The 7,079-nt window shown below is 37.3% G+C and overlaps 1 pseudogene; it reads left to right on the top strand.

Moving 5' to 3' along the window:
• The first annotated feature begins 2,553 nt into the window (after positions 1–2,553).
• Positions 2,554–6,704, top strand: LOC106735958 (olfactory receptor 5T2-like; annotated as a pseudogene).
• Positions 6,705–7,079: the final 375 nt, after the last annotated feature.

Below are 7,079 nucleotides of genomic sequence, written 5' to 3'. Positions count from 1 at the left end.
TCTCTCTTCCTGTTAGTCTTATCAGTGAGTGGCACTGTATTTGTCTAATCACCTAAGCCAGAAACCAGGACATTGGCAATATTTTTCTCTGCCTCTCATTCTAATCAAGTAACAAACTGACCACTCTAAGTTTTTTTCCCTTTTAAGCAAACTTTACTTTCTAGAAGTTTTAGGTTTACAATAAAAACAAGCAGAAGGTACAGAATATTCCATATATCTCTTCCTCCACATATACACAGTCCCCCTAAACCTCAAGGACTAATATCCAACTTCAGCATAGTCTGTTACAGCTGATGACCCTACACTGATATGCTGTTTTACCTCAAGTTCTTGTTCACCTTAGTGTTCACTCTTGGTATATTGTGTTGTCAGAAAAGTTCTGACACATTTTTGCATAGAAAAAATACATTATGACTTTTCCAATGACCCAATAGTACATTCTAAGAGTTTTAACAAATAATATAATGTCATGTGTAAAATGGAATATACAACCCCTGGCAACTACTGATATTTCTAGTTTTACCTATTCCAGAATATCATGAAGATGGGATAATGTAGTGTATAGCCTTTTTATATGTGCTTCTTTTACTTAGCAATATGCATCTAAGGATCCTCCTATTAAGTAGTTCAGTATGTTTAGTTTTGTAAGAAACTGCCAAAATGTCTTTCTAAGTGTCATTTTGTCCTCCTACTAGCAATTAATAAGAGTTCCTGTTGCTCCACATTCTTGGCAGCATTTGATGTTGTTAGTTTTTTGGATTATTATTACCAAACTATAGTGGATGTCATTGTTATTTTAATTCACAATTCCTTATAACATATGATGTAGAGAATCTTTTAACATGTTTATTTGCTGTGTGTATCTTCTTTGGTATGGTGTCTGTTCAGGTTTTTGCCCAGTTTCTTAACCGAATTAGTCATTTTCCTAGTGAGTTTTAGGAATATTTTTGTATATTTTATAGGACATTCTTTTATTAGATACATTTTTTGCAAATATTTTCTCCCACCTTGTACCTTGTTTTTCATTCTCTTGGCAGTATTTGCCATAGAGCAGAAGCTTTTAATTATAATGAAGTTAAGCCTGTTGATTATTTTTTCATGGTTCATGCCTTTTATACTTCCTCTAAAAAGTCATCTCTTGGACCAGATGGTGACCTGGTGGTTAAGGTAGATGGATTCCACATGACCAACTGGGGGAATTCAAATTAAAGACTTGGAGGCTTAAAAAACATGCTGGGTTTGTATGGGTCCATGCTCAAAATTCCAAAAGGAGAGAAAAATAGAGAAGGAATTACTGCATGACCATGCCCCACAAAGATGGTACTTTATCACTCTTTCTTTTTTATTTATTTTTCTTTTCTTTTCTTTTTTTTAGAGATAGAATTTTTCTAACAAGGTGAGTGTGCTCATTGGAGAGACAAAGAGACAGAAAGCAAAAGATCACCCCCCCCAGGAGGTATGGCCACACCACATTCCCTTCTTCTCCATTCTCCTCACAGGATCTTGGGAACACATATACACTTGCCCAGTGTGAGTTTTAAGCTGTCAGATCCAGGACCTGAACTGTGATTGACTAAGTGGGAGTCCAGTGACACAAACATTACACTACCTGCTGGTCCTCCTGTCTCTCTCTCTCTTCCTGTCTCTCTGTTTCTGGTGAACACATACACTCTTTGGAAAAAAATAATTAAGTTATCTCTATGGACCAACTGGTGGTTAAGGCCCTTATGTCCCTCATGAATGATTGTACTGTTCAAGTCCTGGACCTGCAAGCTTGAAAACATGTAGGGCACATATGCGTGTTTGCCCAAAATCCTGAAAAGGGTGAGAAACAGAAGAGAGGTATGATGGTGTGACCATTTCTCATGAGAGGTGCTTTCTCACTGTCCTCTCTCTCTTATCTTCCACGTGTGCATGCTGTCAAAATTAAGAAAAAAGTCATCTCTTTACCCAAGATCATTTAGGTTTTCTCCTATCTGTTCTTCTAAGGGTTTCAGTTTCAAATTTTACATTCAGTTCTGTGACCCCTTTTGAATTTATTTTGGTGTAGTATGTATTTTCTGTGTTTGTAATTTTTTTTCATATGAGTATCTAGTTGTTACAACACCATTTCTTAAAAAAACTGTCTTTCTATATAATACTGCCTTTGTTCCTTTGTCAAAGATCATTTGACTATATCCCTAAAACATCTTTCGTGTATTTCTTTTTTCCCATGACTGTTGACTTTCAATTAGAAGCTGCCATAATCTTTTGTCTGCTTCTCTTACACTGGTCTATTAATTAGCTTGCAATCTATTTCAAGTACAGAGAGGCCAAAGTTGTCTTTTAAAAACATTTGGCATATTTGAATGAAATCCCACTGTTTTTTTTTTTTGTTTTGTTTTTTAATCTTTGGTGCCCAAATGGGTATGGGTGTCTGAAATTGCCAAGAGAGAAAATGATGAGTGGGACATGAAGAGGGACCAGGACCCACCCTTGCTTGACTCCAGTAACATTCAGATAAAGGAGAAGAGCCAGCCAGACTGAGAAGAAATAGCCAGAAAAGTAGCAGAGATGCCAGGAATGAGAGGTGGAGTCTCAGAAGTCACAAGAAGACAGTTTTCCAAAAAGGAGGACACAGCTGTGTGGAAGGCTGCTAAGATGTGGCTAATAACAGCAGCTTTCATGATGTCTGGACAGTAAGTGCTACATTGAAATAAGTTAAAGAAAAGAGGCCAAATGAGGAATTAAAAACAGGATATGTAGAAAGTTCTTCTGTGTGGCTGGGCTGTCAGGGAACTGAAAGAAGGAGGGCTGTCATCGGGTCAGTTTTTTTTTTTGCTTGTTTATTTTAAGATGGGAAAATAGAGGGGTTTTGTTTGTTTGTTTGTTTTAAGGTTTGTGCCATGGGCACATAGTAGTCAGGACTTTTTACAATGATTCTAAACCCAAAACATTAAAGGATCCAAAATTCATCTTCCTTTCCCAGACTTCAAGGTCCATTATCCAGAAATCATTTTGTTTCCTGTAAATGGTTCCTGATAACATAGTCAATGTTCTTGGCCTGCCCTTCCCGTCTGACCTCTACAGAGGAATACTGGTGGCTTTCATCTTTTCCATTTTTAAAGAATAATCTGCTTTTCCTTTCAGAAAATAATTTTCAAATAACCCCAAGTTTACTTTCAAGGCTTAATCATCCTGATTTATTCATTGTCACCTGGGAAGAGATGAGCCCTGGGGTAACAGGGCTCAGAGCTGGTGTGTGAGCACAGACTGGGACATGAAGAAGGCAGGAGGTGGAGGATGTTTTTTTTTTTTTAATTTTTATTTTTTTTATTTCAGTAAAGAAAAATTCTCGTTCACTTAAAATGAGTATTTAAAGTAAATGAATAAATTGGTAATGTAATTATTTTTCATCTCTACCCAACCTAAAACTTAATTATTTATTCAAATTAAAAAGAACGTGCCCAAGCTTCTTGTTAATGGAGAATGGTAATTTCTCTAGTGTCTTCACCCTTGGATAGCTACTAATCTCCTTCCAGATGCTAGAGATAGTTTTATTTTTCTCCTCTGTCCTCCAGGAGTGGACAGATTAAACTGGAAACTTCCTCCATGTGGAAACATTTACGAGCCAATGTCCAGAACCCAAAGATGTCTTGAAGCATTACATTCTAACTAATTATGAGGTGAGGGTACTGTATCAGTGGCTGCTAACAAAATTTTCTTTCTTTTGTTTTTGGAGAGGTTTTTGCTATAGGGCTCGTGCGCTCGCCAGACAGACAGAGAGAGACAGAGAGACAGAAAGTGAGAAATCACCCCCCAGGAGGGATGGTCACGCTGCAATCCCTTCTCCTCCATTCTCCTCTTGGGATCTTGGGCACGCACGCACACGTGCCAGTGTGAGTTTTAAGCCACCGGGTCTGGGAAGCGAACCGCGGTCGACTACATGGGAGTCCAGCAACATAGCCATTACGCTAACTGCTGGTCTTTTCATGCTACTTTAACTATTTGAGGGAGGTTTAAATTTCTTGAATTTCAAGACCCTTCAATAATGTTGAGTAAGTGGGGGTGGGGGGTGTATTTTTCTACTCCTTTCTCACAATACGGATCATTTTTGTGATCCCAGTATATGCAGGCATTCTCTCCACAAGCAACAAGCATTCAATTCTGTCGCAGACACCAGCTGGGTGTCCTCTAATTAGGTTTTGTTTTGATACCATCTACCCAGGGTTTGGGTCAGATACTACAGGTCAATGGCTCAGATTCCTGAGACCCTTTCACTTTTGACACCAATCACAAGTTCAGTCCTCTGGAACATCTTAGTGACCAGCTGCAACCAGCAGCTATGACCCCCTCCATTAACTTCCACTCCTGGGATTTAACTAATTTGCTAGAGGAGCTTATAAGACTCATGTTACCTATGGTTACCAGCTTATTGGAAAGGATATTAGAAAGGAAATAGACAAAGATATGCATAGAACAAGGCACCTGAGAAGGGTTGCAGAGTTTTCACACCTTTGGGAAACTTCAGTAATTAAGAGGCTGTCCTAGTTCTGTCCCTTTCTGTCTTTATGGAGACTTCATTGTATAGACATGGGATGCTAATAGACTGTGTGTTGAAACCTAGCAAGGCCTGTGAGGTCAGATTCTTGGCTTCTCTATGTTGCATTCCTTCCTAACCAAAGTCAAAAGGCCAAATACTTATAAGGAACCATGAGTGAAAATTTGAAAAAAGATGTGGGGGGAATATATCAATGGACACACACACACACACACATATATATATGTATATATACAACATAATATTCCACATACTGAATTTATTTGGTTCCTAGTCATTTTTCTTTCCTTTCTCTCTCTATTCATTTCTCTTATATTTTAATTAACTTCTAAGTTCAGTGCTTCTCAAAGTTGGTGTATGTTGGAGTCCTCTGTAGGAACTTGTTAAAAAAACAAAGTCCAGTTTTTGTCCTATTTGAATCAAGCCACTTTCTTAACCAACTCCTCAGGCAATTCTGATACATATTCAAGTTTAACATATATATGGTCTCAATTTTACACAAAATAACACAATGCTATTACTCTATGATACCCTCTTTTTTCTTATAATGAAGTTCTTTATAGTTATTTTTTTCTACTTACTTTGGTTAAATTCTTATTGGATGCTGTTAATTATCAGATCCTCTTTATTAGAAGAGTTTATTATGACAAACACTTAGGTAAATGTTAATGTCAATTCATGCTGAACATTTCTTGGTTTAGAAAAATCCATGTTAACTGTTGTTCTTTCAAGGATATTCCATGGTATCATGATTAAAAACAGTCAGTTAACCATGAATATCAAGAGGATAATAGCAAGAGGTTTGTGAGTATGCATTGTGGGCCAATGGCAATTTATTATGGAGAGAGCCTGATTAAATGCATCTCTGTGGATTGCTGTGATTTATGGTAGAAGTGATGTGATGATTTGTGTTAGAGTTTTAATAAGTTTAGAGTCAAAAATTTATTCTGCTTTCAATTCCTTCTCTTTGGCTGATAGTTAATGTCTGAAGTGCTTAATCACAGAAACTACTATGGAAGGTCCTAATAAGGATTTCATGACACAAAACACATCTCACATCTCTTGGATCAAGTCTAGAGCTGACTGTTCTCTTCTTAAAGACTTAATAACTCAGTTTAGATACAAACCTGCCTTCCAGAAGTTCCCAGTCCATAAGAGCATATACTCTTTCATCATACTTTTGCATTTTTTGTTTTGTTACAATTTATGATAATGGCTCAGTGGAATCTGAAATACCCCCCAAAATGTTTTTAGCATCTTGTCACTGATTTCTTTCTCTAGATTTTAAGCCATAATAGTACAGTACCTATCTTTCCCCTTGTTGCTTCACTTGGATATTTCCTACCTAAATAAATACACACTTGTATGCAGATATTTTCATTGTCAAATCCAGGCTCCCCAACCCCATGTACTACTCTCTGAATGTGCTGTCTTCTGTGGATGCCTGTTATTCTTCAGTTATCACGACCAATGTGTTAGTAGATCTTATATCAGAGACTAAATCATTTCATTCCATGACTGTACAGTACAGATGTTTCTTAGAGTTAACTTTTGGGAACACAGAATGCTTTCTCCTGGCTGCCATGGTCTATGACTGCTATGTGGCAATCTACAACCCTCTTCTCTACTCAGTGAGCATGTCACCTAGGATCTATGTGCCACTCATCATTGCTTCATTGGTGATGTTTTACATGCAACTATACACACAGTGGCCACTTTCAGCCTGACCTTCTGTGCATCCAATGAAATAAGTCATGTCTTTTTTGACATCCCTCCTCTCCTTGCTATTTCTTATTCTGACTCTCACACAAACCAGTTGCTACTCTTCTACCTTGTGGGCTCTATTGAGATAGTCACTATCCTGATTGTCCTGATCTATGGTTTCATTCTGTTGCCATTCTAAGGATGCACTCTTCTGAAGGGAGGCAAAAAAGTCTTCTCTACGTGTGGTTCTCACCTAACTTGGGTGTCCATTTTTCATGGGACTCCACTCTTCATGTATGCAAGACCAAGTTCTAGCTATACTTTGGAGAATGACATGATTGAATCATTATTTTACACTGTGGTGATTTTCATGCTGAACCCTATCATCTACAGTTTGAGGAATAGAGATGTAAAAGAGGCAATGTAAAAGGTGTTTGGGAAATTTTGGTTTATCAATTAAATGTATTTTTCACTCTGAAGTTGAATTGAAAAATATCTAGAGTCATGTTCTGTCCCTCAATATCAGTAAGATATGATGGGAATGTTACTTTAATTGATTAGTTTAATTCTGTTCTTAAATATTTCAAAATAAGATTTTTTTTTTTTTTTTTTTGCCATAGAACTTTATAAATTGCTCAGTTCTTTGTAATCAGAATACTATGGGTAGACATTCTCTAGTTAATTGAATGGCTATAGACAAAATGTCATGATACTTCAAACCCTTCATGATTTTCATGGGGGGAGCGCCTCATCACATCCTCTATGGCAGTGGTCCCCAACTGTTTTGGTACCAGGAACCTGTTTAATGGAAGACAGTTTTTCCATGGACCAGGTA

This window comes from Tupaia chinensis, unplaced genomic scaffold (assembly GCF_000334495.1).
Source record: "Tupaia chinensis unplaced genomic scaffold, TupChi_1.0 Scaffold000594_1, whole genome shotgun sequence".
Lineage (NCBI taxonomy): Eukaryota > Metazoa > Chordata > Mammalia > Scandentia > Tupaiidae > Tupaia > Tupaia belangeri.
The sequence above is the reverse complement of the archived record's forward strand: the minus strand, read 5'-3'. Positions and strand labels throughout refer to the sequence as shown.